The sequence below is a fragment of the Moschus berezovskii genome, chromosome 13, assembly GCF_049115385.1.
Source record: "Moschus berezovskii isolate FMDL1 chromosome 13, NW_MosBer_1.0, whole genome shotgun sequence".
In the NCBI taxonomy this organism is placed as follows: Eukaryota; Metazoa; Chordata; class Mammalia; order Artiodactyla; family Moschidae; genus Moschus; species Moschus berezovskii.
Window position 1 is genome coordinate 34,810,301 of NC_142472.1, and position 24,574 is coordinate 34,834,874.

Below are 24,574 nucleotides of genomic sequence, written 5' to 3' on the forward strand. Positions count from 1 at the left end.
GATTGTAAGATCTTGGCTAATTTTGTTTTTTTTTTTTTTTAAGAAAAAATCTCTCTCAATTGGAAGAACAAAGCCCTTTAAAGCAGTTATCCAGCAAAAGGTTTCAAAGTTAGGATCGACTGCTTTTTTTAGAGACTACTGCTTTCCACCACCACCCAGACAAAGCCACCTGCAGAGGACATCTGTCGTCTCTTTTCTCCCTCCTACTTTTGTTCAGATGCCCCGATTCTTCTTATTAAAATATGTTACCTGGGAAAAGGTACGAAGGACTGACAGAAGTTTAAAACGTTCTCTCTCCAGGAATCACTTTAACAGAAATCCAGACCTTAGGCTACAAGCTCATTCCAAACTTGACTAAGGGGCTCTCTAGCTATGCTGGCTTCCCATTTCCATGAATTGGAAAAGCCCTCAAAGGGCTGATGGGGGTAGTGAGACTAATTCACATTGTTTGTTTAAATGCCAGAGTCTGTGGATGATTGGCCACCCTCCTTTCTCTTCCTATGCTGGTGGTAATCTCCCTTTTTTCTTCCTTCCCAGCTTCAGGCCTTGCAGAAATTGGAATCTTTCATGGAACAAGTCCAGCCACTCCTCTCTGCCTAAGTGAGGTCATACAGTCCTGGAACCCCTTGAGGGAGAAGTCTCTTCTAGGCTTCAGGGAGTTTGTAAATCCCTGAGTATTAGTCTCTCAGTTGTATCTGACTCTTTGCGACCCCATGAACTGTAGCTTGCCGGGCTCCTCTGTCCTTGGGATTCTCCAGGAAAGAATACTGCAGTGGGTTGCCCTTCCCTTCTCCAGGGGATCTTCCCGACCTAGGGACTGAACTGGCATCACTTGAGTCTCCTGCATTGCAGGCAGATTCTTTACCACCTGAGCCAGCAAGGAAGCCCTGGAATTGCAGGCAAATATGTTCACTTATTTTTCAAAGAAGAAGATTGATTAGATTCATTATAATCTCAAAAGGCTAAACCATCCCCCCACACCTCCTGCTTAACCCTGCACCTCACCCCCCTCCTCCCCCGTCCCGCCACACCCTGCATCCCAGATGCTCCAGGATGGCATTTCAGGCAGCAGATAGCAGGTGGAAGAATCCAGCTGAGGTCTCTGTAGTCTTCTTGGCACACAGATCTCATGGAACAGGAGTCAGCTCCTACTGGTACCTACCAACACACAGTCCCCCATTAAATATCCTTCCGGCTTATTCTCTGTTGAGTGTCATCTCAGTATTAACATGGTGAGCCTCTTGACTGAGCCTCACAGCAGCCCTGGGAGACCGAAGACGGAGGTCTGAATTATGCAGTTGCAAGTTAGTGTAAACAGAAGAGACTATATATTGGCTCACATAAATGGGATATTTGCGGGGGAGGAGGAGGTTGTCAGGGTTGATTCAGCTAATATCATCAAGAACTGCTCTTCGTCTCAAAGATAAAGGTGGCTGTGTAGACTGCCAGCGTTTCTTCTGCTAGTTTAGTAGCCACAATGTAAAGTCTTGAATTCCTCCTTCCCTGCCTCCCTCCCTCCCTCTCTCCTTCCAGTCTGCCTTCCTTCCCTCCTTCCCCGCACCCCTCCCCCTTCCTTTCTGATCTGATAGCTCCAGCACATGCCCTAGAGAACTCTCTCATGAACACGGTGCCATCCATGATTTATTTGCTGGGACCGGGGGAATAAAATATTCTGACTGGCTAAGCTTGGGGGATGTGCCCACTTCTGGAATTGGAGAGAGTTATTCTACTTTTCTTGAAACGCATGGACTGAGGATGGAAAAAAGGGGGTTTCACAAAGGGAAACTAGTGCCGTTACCAAAAGGAAAGGGAAAGGGTGCTGGGTAGGTGAGACTGATGGTTGTCTGTCATGATGTCCTTCTAATTCAGGTGCCTTCACCATCTGAGAGATGATGGGATATGGGATCTTAGAATGTCTTATGGTTGAGAGACTTATGATTCCTTGAACTTGTGAGAAAAAAAAAAGAGTCTGGCACATATATAAATATACCTAGTTTCAGGGAGAGGATTCATGGCTTTTACCAGCTTCTTAGATAAGAACCACTAAACTAAGAACCCTTCATTTTTCAGATGAGGAAGCAAGGGCTCAGAAACTCTAAATGACCTGGTCTTGGAGACCCCAGTCTTGGGTCTCCCAGGGCTGCTGTGAGGCTCAGTTAATACTGTGTCCAGCGTTATCCGCATCTCCAGGGTTTTTTGGGTTTCCCTGGTGGCTCAGAGGTTAAAGCGTCTTCCTGGAATGCGGGAGACCCAGGTTCGATCCCTGGGTCAGGAAGATCCCCTGGAGAAGGAAATGGCAACCCACTCCAGGACTCTTGCCTGGAGAATCCCATGGAGGGAGGAGCCTGGTGGGCTACAGTCCATGGGGTCTCAAAGAGTCGGACACGACTGAGCGACTTCACTCACTCACTCCAGCATTATCCACACCTCCAGGGTTTTCTAGCAGGACATTAGCTTCTGGATACTGTGTTAAAAACAGGCTTATCTGGTCAAATACATTTGGGAAACTGCACAGTCTCCACCTCTGGAAATGCCCAATGCATTGTGGCATATTCGAAGCTCTGAGAAAGCTTATTCTAAAGAAGTACATCTAACTGTATTTAACCCAGAAACCTATTTGAATGCGTTTCCTTTTCACGAGCCACCAGTAACGTGCTCCGGGAAACTGTTGCAATGCCTTGCCTCTCCTTTCAGCCAGATGCTGTCCTGTAGGCCCTTGTTGGGAATCCGGGACACCTCCTTTCCAGTGCCCTGTGCTCCCTGTTGATCTGGTTCACTCTCAGATCCAGAGGCTCCTCCCCGCAGTGCTCTCCTGCATTCTGTCACCCTTCTCTGTGCACAGTAGGGCAGACAGGCAAATGTCCTGGCTCAACCCCAGAGGCAAAGGATGACCGCAGTTCAGTGCCAGGCCCCCAGCGGACCTTGGTCAGAGCTGTGTGCCTGGGACCTCGGTGTCCACAGGGGCTTCTGTATAGTCTTGCATGGTAGGGGAAGCTGGTCTGCTCTCTTTCTGTTTCAGCTTACCACCCACTTCCTTCCCCCACCCTCCCTGCTGCAACTATTCACATCAGCCCATGGGGCCTTCCTGTTCTGGTTTTCTAGACATTTTTCCTCTCCTATCTTTACTTCCCATGTTTTAGCAGTCACTGGTGATGATGATGATGATAATGATCATAATAATAGTATTTACTGGGAGCTTACTATGTGTCAGAAACCATTCTAAGCATGTCAGATGTGTTAATCATTAACTCTTCCAAACAACACGAAATGCTAGGTGCTGTCCTGTCTCTGCTTTATAGAGGCAGATGCATATTTCATTTTACATTCAGGGATTTGCACAGCTCTGAGGATATAGCAGAGAACAAAACGAACATATGTCTACAGTTGGACTTGTTCCCTTGGGACAGCTGACTGAAGTGACCACCAGGAATACAATACCCAAAGCTCCTGAAAATACTAAAGGTCACTAAGGGCCCACTGCATTCCTCTCAGCTAATGTTCTGCTTCCATCGTGTGTCTTGGAAAGATAGGATGTCTTTAACTTAAAGAGTAATCCTAATGATGAGAGTTGTAAACCTTGAGGGGAATGATGGGGGGCTGATTTTTAACGAGGGAATCTTTTATTCCTCCTTAAAGCAGAACACTCTTGTGTCTATCTAAATGGGATTGCCTCCTACAGGCCACCCATTGCTTTTTTTTTTTTTAAATTTGGAATTTATAGAGTGGGAGAAACAGGGTGCTTATAGTGAGGACATAGAGACAATGTTTACAGGTCCATTTTTTGCCAAGACTCGAGGCCTGTAAAACAACTTAGGGACCCCTCTTAAATTAGCTGGTTTTTCTTGGCTTGGACCAGGTCGAGAATGCACTGATATATCTTTGTCCACACGTGTGCACAGTCTTTACTTCTTCCCTTATGGTCTTTTTGTTCCACAGGGGAGTCCACAATGTCCTAACATGAACCCTACCCCTGCCATTCACATGAAGGAGTTAGTGGCAAAATGTATCACCCTTCCCCAGAGTTCTGACATTTCAATTAAGGACTTGGATTTCAACATAGAATTGTGAAGAGCTTCCCTTCAGATGAACTAAAATGTCCTCCCCACCATCTGGGTCATTTTTCATAGACTGTACCTATTTGGCAGAGTATAGAGATTTTCATTCAGCTGATATATAGTTATGGGTCTTTGGTTAAGGAACCAGATTAAGAAAGAGGAAAAAGGAAGTGTCTGGTGAGTTCAGGGCTGCTAATGAGAGGCATGCGAAGAGTTGACTCACTGGAAAGACTCTGATGCTGGGAGGGATTGGGGGGCAGGAGGAGAAGGGGACGACAGAAAATGAGATGGTTGGATAGCATCACCGACTCGATGGAGGTGGGTTTGAGTGAACTCCGGGAGTTGGTGATGGACAGGGAGGTCTGGTGTGCTGTGATTCATGGGGTCACAAAGAGTTGGACATGACTGAGTGACTGAACTGAACTGAACTGAATGAGAGGCAGGGGCTTCCCTAGTGGCTCAGCAGAGAAGACTCCACCTGCAATGCAGGAGACCTGGGTTTGATCCCTGGGTCGGGAAGATCCCCTGGAGAAGGAAATGGCAACCCTCTCCAGTATTCTTGCCTGGAGTATTCCATAGACAGAGGAGCCTGGCAGGTTACAGTCCATGGGATCACAAAGAGTTGGACACAACTGAAGGACTAACACACACACACACACACACACACACACACACACACATGCACGAGAGGCAGTGACTGGAGCCAGTAGAGGCCAGGAGAGGCTGGAGGGAACAAGGTTGAGGGCAGCCATCCATGGCCAGTGGACAGAAAGAGGGACTTGGAGAAGAATTAGGGGGTTTCTAAGTTATGGACTCACTTATGCTTTACCTTGATGGGTGTATTATGTAAATCCATATTCCAAGATCTGTGATCAAGCAGAAGTTGTACTCTAAAAAGCTAATTGATTATTCGCTGTGGAGGAAGGGAACTAGGCTGTGACCTCTAGGCAAAAAACTGAAGAGGGATGAATTTTGTCCACCTGCCCTCAAAAAGATATGTTGAAGTTCCAGTCCCTAGTACCTCAAAATGTAACCATATTTAGAAACAGAGTCTTCAGAGTGCTGCTGCTGCTAAGTCACTTCAGTCGTGTCCGACTCTGTGTGACCCCATAGACGGAAGCCCACCAGGCTCCACCGTCCCTGGGATTCTCCAGGCAAGAACACTGGAGTGGGTTGCCATTTCCTTCTCCAATGTGTGAAAGTGAAAAGTGAAAGTGAAGTCACTCAGTTGTGTCTGACCCTTAGCAACCCGTCAGGTTAAAATGAGGTCATTAGTGTGGGCGCTAATCCAATATGGCTGATATCTGTACAGAAAGGGGAAATTTGGATACAGAGACAGACATGCACAGAGGAAAGCCTCCGTGAAGTGACACAGGGAGAATGTCACTTGAAGGTGGAAGCAGAGGCTGAAATTAGGCTACTACAAGTGGAGTCCGGGGCTCCCAGTGGTTGGAAGGGCCAGGGGAGGAACCTTCCTCTATGGGTTTCAGGGAAAGCATGGTCAAGCTTCACCTTGACTTTGGATTCTTACTTGCAGAACTGTGAGACAACAAGTTTCTGAGGTTCTGAGCTACTCTGTTTGTGGTATTTGTTGTGGATGCCCTAGGAAACCAGTTTCAGGGGAGAAGGTATTAATATTTACATTTGCTAATATTTCTCATACGACAGGCTTTGTGAAAAGGGCATCAAAGTGCATCTCTTTATCTTCATGGCAATCTTGGGAGGTAGGCATCGTTATGATATTTAGGCTAGATTATTGCTCAAGGGTATATAATTTATATTCAGTGGACTCTGGGGTTTCAAACAAAAGCCAGCTCCAGACACCACACCGCCATTCTCAATTTTCTGGACAGTGGTAATGGAATTCATGGTTAACCTGGGAAGTTTTTCATTTGGGGCCACCCTGGGAGTTTGGTCTGAGACTTCACATCTCAAAGCACAATAGTGTCTCCTGTGTTCATCTGAAATTGTTATCATCTACTCCGTTACACTTATTGGAAAATTTTGATTTGAGAAGCACAGTGATGAAGTAGTATTATCATAGATCTCTCATAGATTTGGGTTTCCCAGTGGTGCTAGTGGTTAAGAACCCACCTGCCAATGCAGAAGGCTAAGAGATGAGGATTGGATCCCTGGGTTGGGAAGATCCCCTGGAGAAGGGCGAGGCAACCCGTTCCAGTATTCTTGCCTGGAGAATCCCATGGACAGAGGAGCCTGATGGGCTACAGTCCACAGGGTAACAAAGAGTCGGATATGGCTGAAGCAACTTAGCATGCACACACTCATAGCTTTGTTATTCTTTGTACTAACTTGGAATCCTCCAGAGGTCTTATTTTGCTGTAAGACAGTCTAACATAGGATCAGCAGGATTATAAGCCTCATTATCTTCATCAAAAGTAATTGATCTTCTGCCTTGAGTCTAGTTATTTCCTGGAAAAGGTACATGGCAAGTTAAAAAAGCATGATACTAATTTGCATATACATTTCAATTAATTAATAATCTTTAAATTCCACAAACAGTTTAAAGAATGCACACATACAGTAAAATAATGAAATCTGAATTGAAAAATAATGGAATCAAGGGGTAAAACATTTTGCGGTAGATGCCAGGGTAGGAAGAAAACAAAATGCACATATGCTAAGACTTATCAGTTTGGAACTGATCAGGAGAGAGAAACAGAATCATTTGAATGTGGAAAGTTGACTAGAGAGAATTACTGACTGTAACAGGAAATTGAAGCTACAAGGTGTTGCTTGGGAAGGTCAGGAGAGCTCTATGGAATATCGGAAGAGCAGAGACGTGGGGCAGACACTATTCCAAGGGCTGAGAGTGAGTGGGAGGAGGTCTCCCCCAGGGCTGAGACCCAGGCCTGGTTGGAGACCGCGCAGCTATGGCTGCCCGGGTAGCAGAGCAGCAGTGTGATGCTGTGCTGTAAGAATTATCCAGAAATTCACCCCTAGGAGCTTGCTGGCAATCTGCCCTCTAGGATGTTGGAGGAAGCTGTTCACTGGGAGGTGGACACACAGGGAGCTGTCTCTCGGGAGAAACTCTGCCATAAATCTGCCCGAAGGGGTTGGCTGCTGTGTGAAGTGGACCACTGCGCTATGCAGGAGTCCAGCCCTAGGGAGGTTGCTTCTGCTGCAGGTGCTGGGTCCTGGGGAAGCCACGTGTGCTGTCAGAGGGCCCTAGAGAAGCTGTGCGCCCTGCAGGAGTCTGGAGAACTATCACCAGACCAGGAAACAAAATCCTTTCATCCTGAAATGTCTCTCCAGAGCCCACTGCTGATAAAGGTTAACAGTGCCAGCTGATGAAGGGAAAACATTTAAAGGGCCCATACCCCTTTTCAGAGTAGACACAAAGAATGCATTTGGAACTAAGAGGCAATACATTGCTAACTGGCTTGTGTGCAAGTTAAGTCGCTTCAGTCATGTCCGACTCTTTGCGACCCTATGGACTGTAGCCCACCAGGTTCCTCTGTCCGTGGGATTCTCCAGGCAAGAATACTGGAGTGGGTAGCTATTCCCTTCTCCAGGGGATCTTCCTGACCCAGGGATCAAACCTGCGTCTCCTGCATTGCAGGCAGATTCTTTACTGCTGAGCCACCTGGAAGCCCACTAACTGGCCTATTGAGTCATAAATTCTAAATGGCTTCAGTTCTGTTTGGATCTAAAATAGACCCAAATATGATGGGCCTGAAAGTGAAGCTGAGTTTCCTGGTGGCCAAGGTAAACTGAAAAACATGATCACTTTTCATTGTTTATAAGACCAGTGATTTCAAGGAAAACATTTCATAGAACAAAAATTTAGAGACGTTTTCTTATGTAGTATCTGCTTCCAGAAGACACCGGAAGAAGTAAGACATTCCCAAAGCAAATGGATTTCTTGAAATTGTGTAGTTTTCCTCAAGTAAAAGCTGAAAGCTCTTACACTTTACTGAACACTGATGTTTAGAAGCTTACCATCCTGTGCAGGAAACATTGAGGTAGAAAAAAAAATGAAGTCAACTAGATTTCTGATGAGAGAAGAAAGTTGAACACCTAGCAAGAGATAACCAAGAAAACTTTGCTTGGACGAACAGAGCAGAAATAGGATGAAAAAAAAGGCATAAAAAAGGGCATTTTTTTTTTTTTTTTGCTCAGACCACTAGAAAATGTTAACTTTTCCGTTAACTCTACTTCAGTTCAGTTCAGTTCAGTTCAGTCGCTCAGTCGTGTCCGACTCTCCGCGACCCCATGAATCACAGCACGCCAGGCCTCCCTGTCCATCACCAACTCCCGGAGTACACTCAAACTCATGTCCACAGAGTCGGTGATGCCATCCAGCCATCTCATTCTCTGTCGTCCCCTTCTCCTCCCGCCCCCAACCTTTCCCAGCATCAGAGTCTTTTCCAGTGAGTCAACTCATCGCATGAGGTGGCCAAAGTATTGCAGTTTCAGCTTTAGCATCAGTCCCTCCAATGAACATCCAGGATTGATCTCCTTTAGAATGGACTGGTTGGATCTCCTTGCAGTATAAGGGACTCTCAAGAGTCTTCTCCAACACCACAGTTCAAAAGCATCGATTCTTCGGTGATCAGCTTTCTTCACAGTCCAACTCTCACATCCATACATGACCACGGGAAAAACCATTGCCTTGACTAGATGGACCTTGGTTGGCAAAGTAATGTCTCTGCTTTTTAATATACTATCAAGGTTGGTCATAACTTTCCTTCCAAGGAGCAAGCGTCTTTTAATTTCATGGCTGCAATCAGCATCTGCAGTGATTTTGGAGCCCAAAAAAACAAAGTCTGACACTGTTTCCACTGTTTTTCCATCTATTTCCCATGAAGTGATGGGACCAGATGCCATGATCTTTGTTTTCTGAATGTTGAGCTTCAAGCCAACCTTTTCACTCTCCTCTTTCACTTTCATCAAGAGGCTTTTCAGTTCCTCTTCACTTTCTGCCATAAGGGTAGTGTCATCTGCATATCTGAGGTTATTGATATTTCTCCCAGCAATCTTGATTCCAGCTTGTGCTTCTTCCAGCCCAGCGTTCCTCATGATGTACTCTGCATATAAGTTAAATAAGCACGGTGACAATATACAACCTTGACGTACACCTTTTCCTATTTGGAACCAGTCTGTTGTTCCATGTCCAGTTCTAACAGTTGCTTCCTGACCTGCATACAGGTTTCTCAAGAGGCAGGTCAGGTGGTCTGGGATTCCCATCTCTTTCAGAATTTTCCACAGTTTCTTGTGATCCACACAGTCAAAGGCTACTTATAAATGTTTAAATTAGTATTTGATTTCTAGGATATAGATTCCCATCTATATCACATTCTTAATATTTTCTTGAAAATTGAGGGTTTGCAGTTTATTTTCAGACATGCCTTAGATAGAATGATTAGCATACCGCTTACTTGAAGAGGTTAAGGACATGTTTGGTTTCCTCACAGCCAATTTTGAATATAGGAGATGTTTCTATGTGAGTCTCTGTACCACAGAGAGGCAGAGGTTTCTCTCCCCTGTTTTATCTGCCTTGACTCTTCAGGGAGGATGAGAGGAAACACAGCGTATGCTTTCTGATGTCCCCTCAAAATAAATTCGAGACAGAAATATTGGCAAGTTTTCTTCTGTTGAGCCAGTCTCCATGCTATAACAAAATGTTTTATGAAAATTAACTTTAAAAATCCTTAGAATATACTCTTTCTGTAGACACCATGAGTAAGTTTACAATATGAATAGGGAGTGTCTTGGTCACTAACCCATTGTTAAAAGCACTGCCTCTGGAGCCAGCTTGTCTGGGTTCAGTCCTGGGTCGGTCCCCTATATGCTGTGGGATCCAGTTGAGTTTTATACAGGCAGTAAAATGGAAATAATATCATTAACTTGATGGAGTTGCCATAAGGATTGGTGAGCTCTCAGAATGTACCTAACATGTCTAATCAGCACTATTCAGATAAATATTGGGCCAGTGTGTCCAGATTAGTGGGAGATGCTGAGGTGTTATTTCTGTCTCTGCTCTCTGCCAGCATGCTTGCTGGGGAAGGATCAACTGCTAACTTCCTTCTACTTGGATTCCCTAAGAAAGATGTCCTACTTAAGAAAATGCACAAGTGTCAGCATGTGGGGCAGAGCCATGCTAAGAAGCAAGGGCATCCATAGTCACTCTGATAGGTAAAAACTCTATGGGGTAAATTTAAAATCACCTATCTTTATGGATTGCCTGAAATTAACAAAGCCTTATGTGAAATGCTATGGGCATTCCAAGAAATCTAACAAGAGTTTCTCCCATTAAAAGCTTTAGTAGCTAATGGGGGAGATAAGACGTATTTATGTATAAATAAGTAAATGTGTGCTTAGTCACTCAGTCGTGTCTTACTCTTTGCAACCCCATGGACTTGTAGCCTGCCAGGCTCCTCTGTCCATGGGGATTCTCCAGGCAAGAATACTGGGTTGGGATGCCCTTCTCCAGGGGATCTTCCCAATCCAGAAATTGAACCCAGGTCTCCCGCATTGCAGGCAGATTCTTTACCATCTAAGCCACCAGGGGAGCAAATATATATATAAATAAGTAAATAAATAAACAAACAAATAAGTCTATGGAGTAAATTTAAAATCATATATCTTTATGAATTGCCTGAAATGAACAAAACCTTCTGTGAAATGCCATAGATGTTCCAAGAAATCTAACAAGAGCTTCTCCCTTTAAGGGCTTTAGTGGCAAACTGGGGAGATAAGATGGATTTATGTATAAATAAGTAAATAAATAAACAAATAAGTAAGAAAAGACACAAAGAATTTGAGACAATGATAGAAGTGATGTCATATGGTACATGACCTAAGACAAATGGGTTATAAGGTAATAGTTACCACTGTAGACTTTTTAAAATTAATTTTTGTGTATAGTTGATTTACAATGTTGTATTGGTTTCTGCTGTACAGCAAAGTGAATCAGTAATACATATACATGCATCTACTCTTTTTTAAATTCTTTTCCCATATAGGTCATTACAGGGTATTGAGAGGAGTTCCTGTGCTATATAGTAGGTCCTTATTAGTTACCTGTTTTATATATAGTAGCGTATATATGAGGCTTCCCCAGTGGCTCAGTGGTAAAGAGCCTGCCTGCAATGCAGGAGACCTGGGTTTGATCCCTGGTTCAGAAAGATCCCCTGGAGAGGGGCATGGCAATCCACTCCAGTATTCTTGCCTGGAGAACTCCATGGACAGTGGAGACTGGCAGGCTATAGTCCATGGGGTCTCAAAGAGTTGGACATGGCTGAATGACTGCAGCTTTTACTTTTTCACTTGGCTGATTAGTCCCCACCCCAAGCCTGCTGATGGGGTCTTCCAAAGTGAATTAATATCATTTAATCATATTTTTTTCTACTCCAGTTGTTTAGGATAGTTTGTTTTGGATTACGTAAAATGAAACTAACATGGCAAGCTGCTCTGGGGGCGGAGGGGCCCAGGCACTCTAGTATCCATCACTGTACAGAAGAGCTGCACTTTTGCATCCTTTATTTGAACATTCTATGCCCTCTTTGTCCTCTTCTCCGCCCTTCTGAACAATTTATAGACCCAGGCACCTTGATCTATAAATCAGTCTAGGTGATTTATCGGCCTTTTGGTGCCTTGGGTCAGCTGTCTTTGCTACCTTTAGAAGCAGAAATGATCAGTACCTGCAAATCCTACTGATCCCAAGTTATCTTATTGACAGATATGTTACACTGCTTTGAACACATGGAATGCAGAACCCAAACTCAACTCAGAGTTCCTGATGACTTTGAACTTCTAGAATGATAAAGTTAGTAGAGTGAGTGATCAGATATGCAGGATGGAAGATGGAAATGGAGAGAAGGACAGGGTATCCGCAATCTTTTAGTGCCTGAAGCAGAGTGGAAAGTGAGAAGGGTGTCATGATCAGGGGTTGGAAACATGAGGAAAAGGGTGAAAAGCAGGTGCCAAGGGCATGCCCTGCCTTGCCTCCTGCCCCCACCTCCATTTATCCTCTTTGTTGTTAACTCAGGGTGCATATACCCCTGGGTCAGGATACCATAGTATCCTCTGCCAAAGGCTCAGTTAGCTCCTCGCCTGGGTTTTCTTTCTCATGCCATCATCCTGGCAAATGTCTTTGAGGAGGAGATGCCATCAAGCTATTGTACTTTTATGTAACAAGTTCACTGTTCTTTTTAAAAAAGCAAAATCTCGTTTAAAGGGATCAAAGGACAGCACCAGTGTCTGGGGTTTAAGAAGCCACAGAGCCCTGGGCTTTGTGGCCTTTGAGGGGATAGGCTGTCTGAGAATGACTGCTGAGAGGAAGCTCCTGTGTGAAGTCTGACAAGTTGCCCTAAGTAGACTTTGGGAAAGAAACCATTAGGGAAAGTCCTAGAACCATCCCACCAGCCACATGGCTGGATTCGGAGAGGTCGGGAGCTGTGCTGACTTCATTAGAGATATATATGAGGCAGAGAGGTGGACTTGAGGGCATGAAAGTTCATGCTCGTGTGTAGTTCTATTTGACCTCCCATAAGATATATCCTCTAAATAATATACTTTTATTGTGGTGGTTGTTGCTGTTCAGTCTCTCGATCGCGTCCGACTCTTTGCGACCCCATGAACTGCAGGATGCCAGGCTTCCCTGTCCTTCACCATCTCCTGGAGTTTGCTCAAATTCATGTTCATTGAGTTGGAAAATATGCATAAGATACATTTTAACAAATTGAACATTTTTAGGTGTCTGCTTTAGTGGCATTAAGTATGTTCACACTGTTGTGCAGTCAGCACCACCATCCACTGCCAGGACTTTCTCTTCTCCCCAAGTGGAAACTCTGTACCCATTAATCCTCATCTCTCCACTTCTCCCTGGAAAACAACATTCTACTTTCTGTCTCCGTGAGCTTGACTACTCTGGTTACCTCGTATAAGTGGAATCATAGAGTGTGTGCATTTTGGTGATTGGCTTGTTTCATGTAGTATAATGTTTTCAGGGTTCAACTCTGTTGTAGTGGGTGTCAGAATTCCTTTATTTTTAAGGCCACATTTCAGTGTATGCATATACCACATTTTGTTTATCTGTTCTTCTGTTGATGGGCATTCTGGTTGTTTTCACTCTTGATTATTGTGAATAGTGCTGCTATAAGCATGGAAATGAAGAGGCCTCTTTGAGTCCCTGCTTTCAGCTCGTTTGGGTATATGCTCAGAGGTGGAATTGCCAGGTCATATGGTGATTCTGTATTTAATTTTTTGAGGAAACACCATAATGTTTCTAAATAACATATGTAATAAGCCTTCTTATTAAGTTTAAATACACAAAATAGAAAGAATAGTATAATGAGTTCTTAAGTGTACAACATTCGGTTTTGAAGTTTATTTAGGTTGAATATTTGATGTGCAGGATGGATCCCTTTATCGATTCAGGAAACATTTGTTGAGCAATTGAGACTCCAGTGATGAATCAAGTGTGAACTCTATCAACTGAAGTGGTGGTGGTGATGAATATATGCAGCTCCAGTCTCCAGTTCTGCAGTCATGGCTGATTGACAGCACCAGTTGCTGCCCCACTGAATCTACCATCACATTTGCACCAAGTACACACTTCCAGTGGGCTGCTACCAGCGTGGTGGGGCCATTACTGCAAGACTCTTCCAACAGTGACTTTGACTTAAGGACTTTCCATCAGTCTGGCTGGATCTTCCGTAGAACTTTTCTGTGACCTGAGGCTCTTTCCACCCATTTTTCCTTCCCTGTCCCTCTCCTTTCATAAGTGTCAAATCTGCATCTCTCTCTAAAGTCTCTTTTCTCACCTTTTATAGCCTCTCCTCTTACTCCTTCACATGTGCTTCCCCAGTAAATCTCTTACACATCCAATTGTGTCTGCTTCTTGGCATACCCAAGCCAAGGCACTTAGGTTTGGGGACTTAAATAATATAGCCTTGAGTCATTCATTGCACATATCCTAGGAAGCCCAACCTCATGACCAAGATTTCTGCAAATTTGCTGAAGGTTGATATTTTCACTTTGGCTCCAAGATGTAAGCCTCTGAACTCCTACCTTTACTTCTATCTTATTTCCATGGTTCTCCTTTTCCCTCTACTTCATCTCAACTCCTGTATGGAACTTCCAACAGTGACTTTGACTTAAGGACTTTCCATCAGTCTGGCTGGATCTTTTGTAGAACTGCTCTGTGACCTGAGGCTCTTTTCCTTGATTTGGTCCCAGACCACTTACCACATGCCCCTTTGTGTTTGTATCAGGGTTTACTAGAAGTCTTAAGTCTTTCTCACATCTCAGAAATACAATTTGAACTTAAAGATGACCAATTCCTCTTTTAAATGTTCTTCAGCCCCACTCACCAGGAATCTCTCATTGGCCACCTTTTTCTGCAAGCTAAAATATTTTTTCATGTTGTTTGCCTGCCTTGGTCCCATTCACCCAACTTAGTTTTCCCTGCCCACCTGGATCCCTGAATGTATGTGTACTTCTCTTGCAGAGAAGTTAGGTTTATCTCTCTTTTTTTGTCTTGTTACAGTCAGAGTCTTTGGGACTCATCTTTCCTGCCAAAACTTACCTCCCAAGGTATTTTTCTTGTGAAGAAAATAGCTGGAAATTTTCAATTTTAGGATAGATAGGAAGACAGTTTCCTATCTAAGCAGGCTTCTGATACCAGCTCTCAAAAGATATATTACTCATGAAAATCCTAGAAGAAAATATAGAGGAAAAATCTTGACACAGATTTTTTTTGGGCATGACACCTAAAGTACCACATGAAAATAAAAAGCTTTTGTAGATATTTTTCCAAAGAAGGTATGTGTATGATCATTAAGCGCATGAAAACATGCTCAGCATCACTAGTCGTTCAGTTCAGTTCAGTTGCTCAGTCGTGTCCGACTCTTTGCGACCCCATGAATCGTAACACGCCAGGCCTCCCTGTCCATCACCAACTCCCGGAGTTCACTCAAACTCATGTCCATCGAGCTGGTGATGACATCCAGCCATCTCATTCTCTGTCGTCCCCTTCTCCTCCCGCCCCCAGTCCTTCCCAGCATCAGAGTCTTTTCCAGTGAGTAAACTCTTCACATGAGGTGGCCAAAGTTTTGGAGTTTCAGCTTTAGCATCAGTCCTCCAATGAACACCCAGGATTGATCTCCTTTAGAGTGGACTGGTTGGATCTCCTTGTAGTCCAAGGGACTCTCAAGAGTCTTCTCCAGCACCACAGTTCAAAAGCATCAATTCTTCAGCGATCAGCTTTCTTCACAGTCCAACTCTCACATCCATACATGATCACGGGAAAAACCATAGCCTTGACTAGAGGGACCTTTGTTGGCAAAGTAATGTCTCTGCTTTTTAATATACTATCTAGGTTGGTCATAACTTTCCTTCCAAAGAGTAAGTGTCTTTTAATTTCATGGCTGCAATCAGCATCCACAGTGATTTTGGAGCCCCCAAAAATAAAGTCTGACACTGTTTCCACTGTTTCCCCATCTATTTCCCATGAAGTGATGGGACCAGATGCCATGATCTTTGTTTTCTGAATATTGAGCTTCAAGCCAACCTTTTCACTCTCCTCTTTTGGGAAATGCAAATCAAGACCCCCATGAGATATCACTTAACATCTGTTAGAATAATCCTCAAAAGGATAAGAGATAACAATTGCTGGCAAGGGTGTGGAGAAAAAAGTGAAAGTGAAGTTGCTCAGTTGTGTCCGACTCTTTGAGACCCCATGGTATGTAGCTTGCCAGGCTCCTTCATCCATGGGATTTTCCAGGCAAGGATACTGGAGTGGGTTGCCATTTCCTTCTCCAGGGGATCTTCCTGACCCAGCGATTGAACCAGGGTATCCCGCATTGCAGGCAGACTCTTTACCATCTCAGCCCACCAGGGAAAAACAAAGAACCATTATAAACAGTTGGTGGAATTATAAATTGGTACAGCCATTTTGCTTATTTAACTTATATGCAGAGTACATCATGAGGAACGCTGGGCTGGAAGAAGCACAAGCCGGAATCAAGATTGCTGGGAGAAATATCAATAACCTCAGATATGCAGATGACACCACCCTTATGGCAGAAAGTGAAGAGGAACTCAAAAGCCTCTTGATGAAAGTGAGAGAGGAGAGTGAAAAGGTTGGCTTGAAGCTCAACATTCAGAAAACAAAGATCATGGGATCTGGTCCCATCACTTCATGGGAAATAGATGGAAAAACAGTGGAAACAGTGTCAGACTTTATTTTTTGGGGCTCCAAAATCACTGCGGATGCTGATTGCAGCCATGAAATTAAAAGACCCTTACTCCTTGGAAGGAAAGTTATGACCAGCCTTGATAGTATATTAAAAAGCAGAGACATTACTTTGCCAACCAAGGTCCGTCTAGTCAAGGCTATGGTTTTTCCCATGGTCACGTATGGATGTGAGAGTTGGACTGTGAAGAAAGTTGAGCTCCGAAGAATTGATGCTTTTGAACTGTGGGGTTGGAGAAGACTCTTGAGAGTCCCTTGTACTGCAAGGAGATCCAACCAGTCTATTCTAAAGGAGATCAATCCTGAGTGTTCATTGGGAGGACTGATGCTAAAGCTGAAACTCCAATACTTTGGCCACCTCATGCGACGAGTTGACTCACTGGAAAAGACTCTGATGCTGGGAAGGGTTGGGGGCGGGAGGAGAAGGGGACGACAGAGAATGAGATGGCTGGATGGCATCACCGACTCGATGGACATGAGTTTGAGTGAACTCCGGGAGTTGGTGATGGACAGGGAGGCCTGGCATGCTGTGATTCATGGGGTCGCGGAGAGTCGGACATGACTGAGCGACTGAACTGAACTGAACAGCCATTTTGGAATACAGTATGGAAGATCCTCAAAAAATTAAAGATAGAACTACCATGTGATCTGGTAACTTTTCTCCTAGAAATACATCCAAAGGAAATGAAGACACTAACTTGAAAGATATCTGCACCCCTATGTTCATAGCAGCACTATTTGCAATAGCTAAGAAATGGAAAAAACCTAAATATCTGTTGATTAATGAATAATGAAATTGTGATATATATCATTATATGTGTATATATATAATGGAATATTATTAGAATGTATATCTGTATTGGAATATTAGTGGAATATATATAGAAATATTAATGGAATGTGTGCATATATAATGGAATATTATTCAGCCATGAAAAATGAGGAAATCCTGACATTTGTGACAACACGCAAGGATGGAGAGCATATGATAAGTGAAATAAGTCAAATAAAGACAGATAATATATAAGCTCACTTACATGTGGAATATAAAATAAGGAAAAAGAATCCCAAACTTATAGAATAAAAGATCAGATATGTGCTTAGAGGAAGGTAATCAAAGTACTTCCAGTTAAAAGGTAAATAAGTACTGGTGATGTAATATTCAACATGATTAATATAATGCTGCTGTAAATTATATACACAAGTTTTTAAGAGAGTAAATTATAAGATTTCTCATTACAAGGAAAAACAATTTTTTACTTTATTTCTGTATGAGATGACAGATGTTCCCTAAATTTACTATGGTAATCATTTCATAGTATATGGAAGTCATACATTTAACCTGTACATTTGAAACTCATACCGTCATGTGTAACAATAGACTCAATGCTGCTAAGTCACCTCAGTCGTGTCCGACTCTGTGTGACCCCACAGACGGAAGCCCACCAGGCTCCCCCATCCCTGGGATTCTCCAGGCAAGAACACTGGAGTGGGCTGCCATTTCCTTCTCCAATGTGTGAAAGTGAAAAGTGAAAAGTGAAAGTGAAGTCGCTCAGTCGCGTCTGACCCCCAGTGACCCCAGGGACTGCAGCCCACCAGGCTCCTCCATCCATGGGATTTTCTAGGCAAGAGTACTGGAGTGGCTTGCCATTGCCTTCTCCGAATAGACTCAATAGACTGGAAAAAAATGTTTAAAATATGTCCTTCAGTGGCACTGCACATTACTATAGATAAAATCAAAAGTGCATTAGTTGCTGTACACTGTGCTATATTTAAAACAGACAACCAACAAGAACTTAATGTATAGCACAGGGAACTCTGCTCAATGTTATGTGGCAGCCTAAATGGGAGGGGGAGTTTGGGGGAGAGTAGATACCAGTCCATTCTAGAGGAGATCAATCCTGGGTGTTCATTGGAAGGACTTATGCTAAAGCTGAAACTCCAATACTTTGGCCACCTCATGCGACGAGTTGACTCACTGGAAAAGACTCTGATGCTGGGAGCGATTGGGGGTAGGAGGAGACGGGGACGACAGAGGATGAGGTGGCTGGATGGCATCACCAACTCGATGGACATGAGTTTGAGTGAACTCCGGGAGTTGGTGATGGACAGGGAGGCCTGGCGTGCTGTGGTTCATGGAGTCGCTAAGAGTCGGACACGACTGAGCGACTGAACTGAACTGAACTGAACTGAGATACATGTATATGTATGGCTGAGTCCCTTTGCTCTCTGCCTGAAACTGTCACAGCATTGTTAGTTGCCTCTACTCCAATATAAAATAAAAAGTTAAAAAAAAGAAGTGTCTACTGGGTAGAGTGAGCCACAGAGGAAGGGATGTTTGATTTGAACTGGAGGTGGGTGAGCTGAAACATACTAGCACAGGAAGCTCTGTTAAGATCCTACTGCTGCAGGCGACCTGGGGTGGGATTGGGTGGGTGTAGAAGTGGGGCTGGAGAGGAGTAGAAGTGGAAGTACTAAAGAAAGCACTGATAAAAGAAAAAGATCATTGTCATTGAAAAAACTGCTGCCCCTTGGACAGCGAAGAGATCAAACCAGTCAGTCCTGAAGGAAAACCCTGAACATTCACTGGAAGGACTGATGCTGAAGCAGTTTGGCCTTCTGATGAGAAGAGCTGACTCATTGGAAAAGACCCTGATGCTGGGAAAGATTGAGGGCAGGAGAAGGGGACGACAGAGGATGAGACGGTTGGATGGCATCATCGACTCAATGGACATGAGTTTGAGCAAACTCTGGGAGAGAGTGAAGGACAGGGAAGCCTGGCGTGCTGCAGTCCATGGGGTTGCAGAGTCAGACAGAACTGAGTGACTGAACAACAACAACGCAGCATTTATTACATGCCAGCCACTGTGCCAAGCCCTTTGTATATAACTCAGCAAACTCATATCACAGGAGGTGTTATGAGCCCTCATTCCCTCTGGGGTAATGAGGCACCTAGTGAGTGACGGCAGTCATCAAGGTCATCATGCTAGTAAGTGGTAGAGTCAGAACTTGGACTTGGGCTGGCTCCAAACTGAAACTCTGAGACTTTGTGGCTGGCTTGCTCACTGTTTGGTTGTGGGTGTGTGGGTGTTAGAGAGAAGGAATGCTTGGAGTGCATCATCTTAGCAACTGGCATGCTCATCTTTTCATTTGACCTCAAGGGCAGAGACAGTAGTATCTTTACTGATGCTTACCCTAATATAAAAGATAGCATTCAATATTTATAGTCAGCCAATTTCTTTAAGATGCAAAGAATGACATGAATGCTATTTATCTGTTGCAATACCATTTACAGGAAACGGTGGGTATTTCTGAATTTAATTGTCATGCTTCTTTCAGTGCCCCCAATCCCGTACAGCTCATAACTCACTCAACCTTTTTCTTTCTGAATTGTGATAAAAAAATTGTCTTTGCCATAGTGTGTCATCTTTACCTGCAATTAAAATGGAATAAGGATCTATGAGTCAAAAAGCACATTTTAATTCTTTTCCAGTCGTCATCTCCATGCGCTATGGAATAAAATAACAAAAATGACAAGAGATGGTTGAAATGTGAATCTGTGGGTTAATTTCTGTGTCCCATTTCCAAAGTAAGCCAGAAAGTATTCATATTAAAGATTTCGTTTTTAAAAAAATGTACGTCTTCTTAAAAGATGGTAAGCCATTGATATACAATCGTTTATATGTCTCAAATTATTTTAACAGTAAAAAGACTTCCAATTTATAAACTTCATGTGCTGTACTTTCAAAGCTTTATTTATTTCCCTTGAAAAGTACTCAGCAAACCATAGAGGCAATAAAAAACAAATGTCCTAAATGCGAGACAGAATCAGTGCAATGCCTCTTGGTTTGGGATATATGATATATTATTGACTTGATGCATAACAGAAGCTATTTGTACTCTTTATTTACGGTCACTTAAATCTAATGCTTTAGAATGTAAGGGTAATTTTTGACTGATGTAGAATACCTGGAGGAAGCGTTTAGAGCATTCTGAAAGGTATTGGCAGTCCTGGGCTTGAGTGTCTTGAGGAGGTCCCCTCCTGGCTCGAGAGTGTCCCATAGTTCTAACACCTATTACCTCTGCCCTCGTTTTATATTCACACCTCAACCGTGGTTGTTAACTGTTGGTGAGTGAGGCTTGGTGCTATTGCACTGACTGTAATCTGTGGCTTGATCACGGGATGCAGAGCCTTTTTGGAGAAGACCCCAACATGCAGTTGGCTCCCCCCAGGGGACCGACTCTCTCCTCCGGCTTCCCCGCTTTGAGTCACGCTCAGCATGTTATCAGGGAAACCAGCAGTCCATGCATCGATGGGAAGGTTTTGTTGATTTCTTTCTCCAGCCTGTCAGCTTGGCTGCGAGCTCGGTGACTCAGACATGGTTGGTTCCCTGTTGTGAGAGCAGGTGAGGCTTCTGTGTGCTAACAGGCACTCTTCCTGACCTGCTGCCTCCCACAGCCTCTGAGACTCTTCTGCTGCCTCATCCAGTGTCCTGGGAGAGAGGAGACACTAACCATTATCTGGTATATTCAGAGAAAACCAGTCCTCAGAGACTGTGTCTCTTATGTCCACCGAGTCCCCTACTGAAACTCACTGGGAAATCTCTAGAGATAATTCTGGTAAAGCACTCTAGATGCTTGTATAGAACAAAGCCTAGCTTTTTACTGTCATCCTCATCATCATCTTCACAATCTCCAGTTAGAGATCAAACATTTATTAAAGACCTAATTCTAGATGATTTTTCTATGTGATACTGAATCAAAAATTAAACAGCCTAGATTCATTCTATCTAGGATTACTCGTGAATTTGTGCTTAGTCGTATCTGACTCTTTGTGACATCATGGACTGTACAGTCCACGGAATTCTCCAGGCCAGAATACTGGAGTGGGTACCCATTGACTTCTCCGGGGGTTCTTCCCATCCCAGGGATTGAACCCAGGTCTCCTGCATTGCAGGCAAATTCTTTACCATCTGACCGACCAGGGACACTGTCCACGGGACTTCCTAAGAAAAAAATACTGGAGTGGGTTGCCATTTCAGGGGATCTTCCGGACCCAGAAATCGAACACACATCTCCTGCATTAGCAGGTGGATTTTTTACCACTGGGCCACCTGGGAAGCCCATGTAGGACTATAATCTAAAGTAAACCCACTGGTATGGCCACTAATATATGGATATTACTGAAAGATGAAACCCATCTGGTAGCAGCCAGCATGGGGATCACACTTAAAAAGTGGGTCCCTGATTGGCATATCAGAAGAGCTTTAAAATATCTCAGAGCAAAGGAGGCAGTTCACCTTTCTCTGGTGAGCATTCAGGGGACAGTGGGAGGAGAGTTCACCTTCGCTGAGTCTCAGCAGTCCAGGAGAGTGTGGAGTTGATGTGTGTACTGGGGCTTCTATGTGCTAGGCTTTTTTTGGGCTGTGCTGGGTCTTCAGTGTTGTGCACGGGCTTTCTCTAGTTGCAAGAGCAGGACTACTGTCTAGTTGTGGTGCATGGGCTTCTCTTTGCAGTGGCTTCTCTTGTTGCCGAGTAACAGGCTCTGGGTGTGCAGGCTTCGGTTGTTGCAGCACATGGGCTCAGTAGCTGTGGCATGTGGGCTTATATGCCCCACTACATGTGGGATCTTCCCAGACCAGGGATCGAATCCATGTTCCCTGCCTTGGCAGGTGGACTCAAAACTAGTGGACCACCAGGGAAGTCCTATGTGCTCAGCAAGGGGTAAGATTGAGTTGATTAAGTGAGCTTTGTCCAGATGCACCTGAGATGGTGGAAAGAGCCGCCGGGTTTCTGGCCCAGGCTTGGTTTTGAATCACAGCCCTGTTACCCGTTAGCTGTACGATCCAGGGCCAAACACGCAGCCAGAAATTCTCAGCCTCATTTATCTGTCAAGTGGGAATAGGAACATGTACCCTGCCTAATATATCTGAGGTCTCTGGCGTGGGCCACAAAGAGTGATTACTGTTATCTCAGCACATCAGAAAGGACAAAGCAACACCATCTGGAGGACCCACATGAAAAATCCCGGAGGCTTGGATTTCAGCATGAATGCGTGCTAAGTCGCTTCAGTCCTGTCCGACTGTCTGTTACCCTCCAGGCGCCTCTGTCCACGGGATTCTCCAGGCAAGAATACTAGTGTGGGTTGCCATGCCCTCCTCCAGGGGAACTTCCCGATCCAGCGATCGAACCCCTGTCTCTTACAGCTACCTGCATTGGCAGGCAGGTTCTTTACCACTAGTGCACCTGGAAAGTCTTTCAGCATGAATACCTGTTTTCTAAAGATAGCGTGACCCCCAGCTTAAAATCTAGGTTTTGTGTTGCCCATCCATCCATAATCTAAAGCAGAAGAAACCATGTCTTTTATTTTTAGACTCTCAAAGCCCCGTTTTAAAATGAGTTAATGGGACAGTTTCTGCAGGGGAATTCGCCTGCTTTCACACTGGCTTTTGAGCAGTGCCTGTGGAGGCGGGAGGGCAGGGGCCCTGCAGCTATGGGTTAGCTGAGAGCCCTCCATACTCCCTCTCTGCATTTGGTCTGCTGAGGCTGAACCGCAGCTTCCCTTTTTCTGTTTCCACACATTTCCACTGTAGCTGCAGGCGGCCCAGCCCGCAAGCAAGAGGCCCTGGGATGCAGAGGTTCTTTCTCTGCGCCTGGACACTGAGCTGAGTTCCGCTACTGCTGTCCCTGCATTCAGAGCTGGCACCAGGAGGCAGGGAGCAGCCAACCAGATGCCTCGAGAGGGCTGTGGGCAGAACCGATGAAGGTGCCACAATTTCTGCTGCAGAAAACACTCAGCCGGCCATGCTCAAACTTTTCCACTCTAGGAACCCTCTTTACTTCTTTTCTCTTCTTGTTCCTTGCAGGAACAAGGAGACTGTGAGGAGGAGTGGATGGAGAGTCATCTGAATTCTAGTCCTGGCTCTGCCTTTGTGTCATCATCAGTCCTTACCACCCACTATGGGTTTTTCATCAGCAAATGCTGAAAGTGGACATCATGTGTGTTGAAATGCCTGGACCTTGAACTCTAAGAGCATTTAAGACCTCCTCTCTCCCCTCCAAGGGGCCCATGTTCCTAGTGCATAGGACACCAGGTCTCCACTTGTGTCTCAGCTTCCCTGACCGCCCAGATTCTGGCTGTCTGCCACCCACGTCCCGTGTGGAGCAGAGGGTGTTGAGAGCTTGTGCTCAGGCAGGAAGTGAGAGGAGTCAGAGCCTGTTGCAAACCCTCGATGGGGAGGATGGGGGTGGTGGAAAGTATGTGCTCATTTCTGTTTGCCTGATGGAAATTGAGCCGGGTGTGCTGGGAGCCAGAAAGCATCCCATAAACACAATTTCCGGGGCAGGAGTCAGGGGGCTCCACTCCCTGAAAATTCCACTGCTCTGCTTCAGGATTTTCGCATGAAACTTTTCAACACTTGAGTGCTTAGCTAAAGCTTGGCCCTGTTCCTCGGCCGCTGGCCTTCCTGTTGGACTGGCCAGGCTGCCAAAAGTGGCTCATTGTGCTTTGAGGCAGTGAGGTTTGGTAAGACCTCTGATCTCATTCTCGCACTTTCCTCCTTACCGTCCAAACTTGAGCAATAAATCTAGTGCCTGAGGTAGAGCTGAAGAAGCTGAAGTTAAATCTGGATCAACACATGGGAGATGGAAGAAGGGATTAGAGAGATGTTATAAGAAACATCTCATTGAAGTGGCAACTTCATTATCTGGATATTCCAGATGAAACCTCTAGAAAGGCTTGCTCCCTTGAATATAAATGCATCTAAAGACAGTGAGGAGGCTTCCCCCGTGGTGCTAGTGGTAAAGAACACCCCCAGCCAATGCACGAGATATAAGAGATACAGGTTTGATCCTTGGGTTGGGAAGATCCCCTGGAGGAAGGCATGGCAACCCACTCCAGTGTTCTTGCCTGGAGACTCCCATGGACAGAGGAGTCTGGCGAATTACAGTCCAAAGGGTCACAAAGAGTTGGATATGACTGAAACAACTCAGCACTCAGGAACACAAAGACAGATGCATCCTTATTTGTGACCCTTTGTATTCTGCCTGGTGTCCAGTAATATGCTTTATGGAGGAAACATGCAAAATATGACCTGTAAACAGCTTTTAAAAATGGTTTCTTAGAAATGATTGCCACCCATGGCCCTTAGCATGTGAGATGGCAGATGGAATCACATATCCACCCCCTCTCCCTGAGTAAGGATGCATGTAGAGATTTCTTTCAAACTCCAGTGCATTTGTTAACCGAGACGTAGGAAGGATCATGGAACTTTATACCTTTGCTCATTACTGCTCAAGG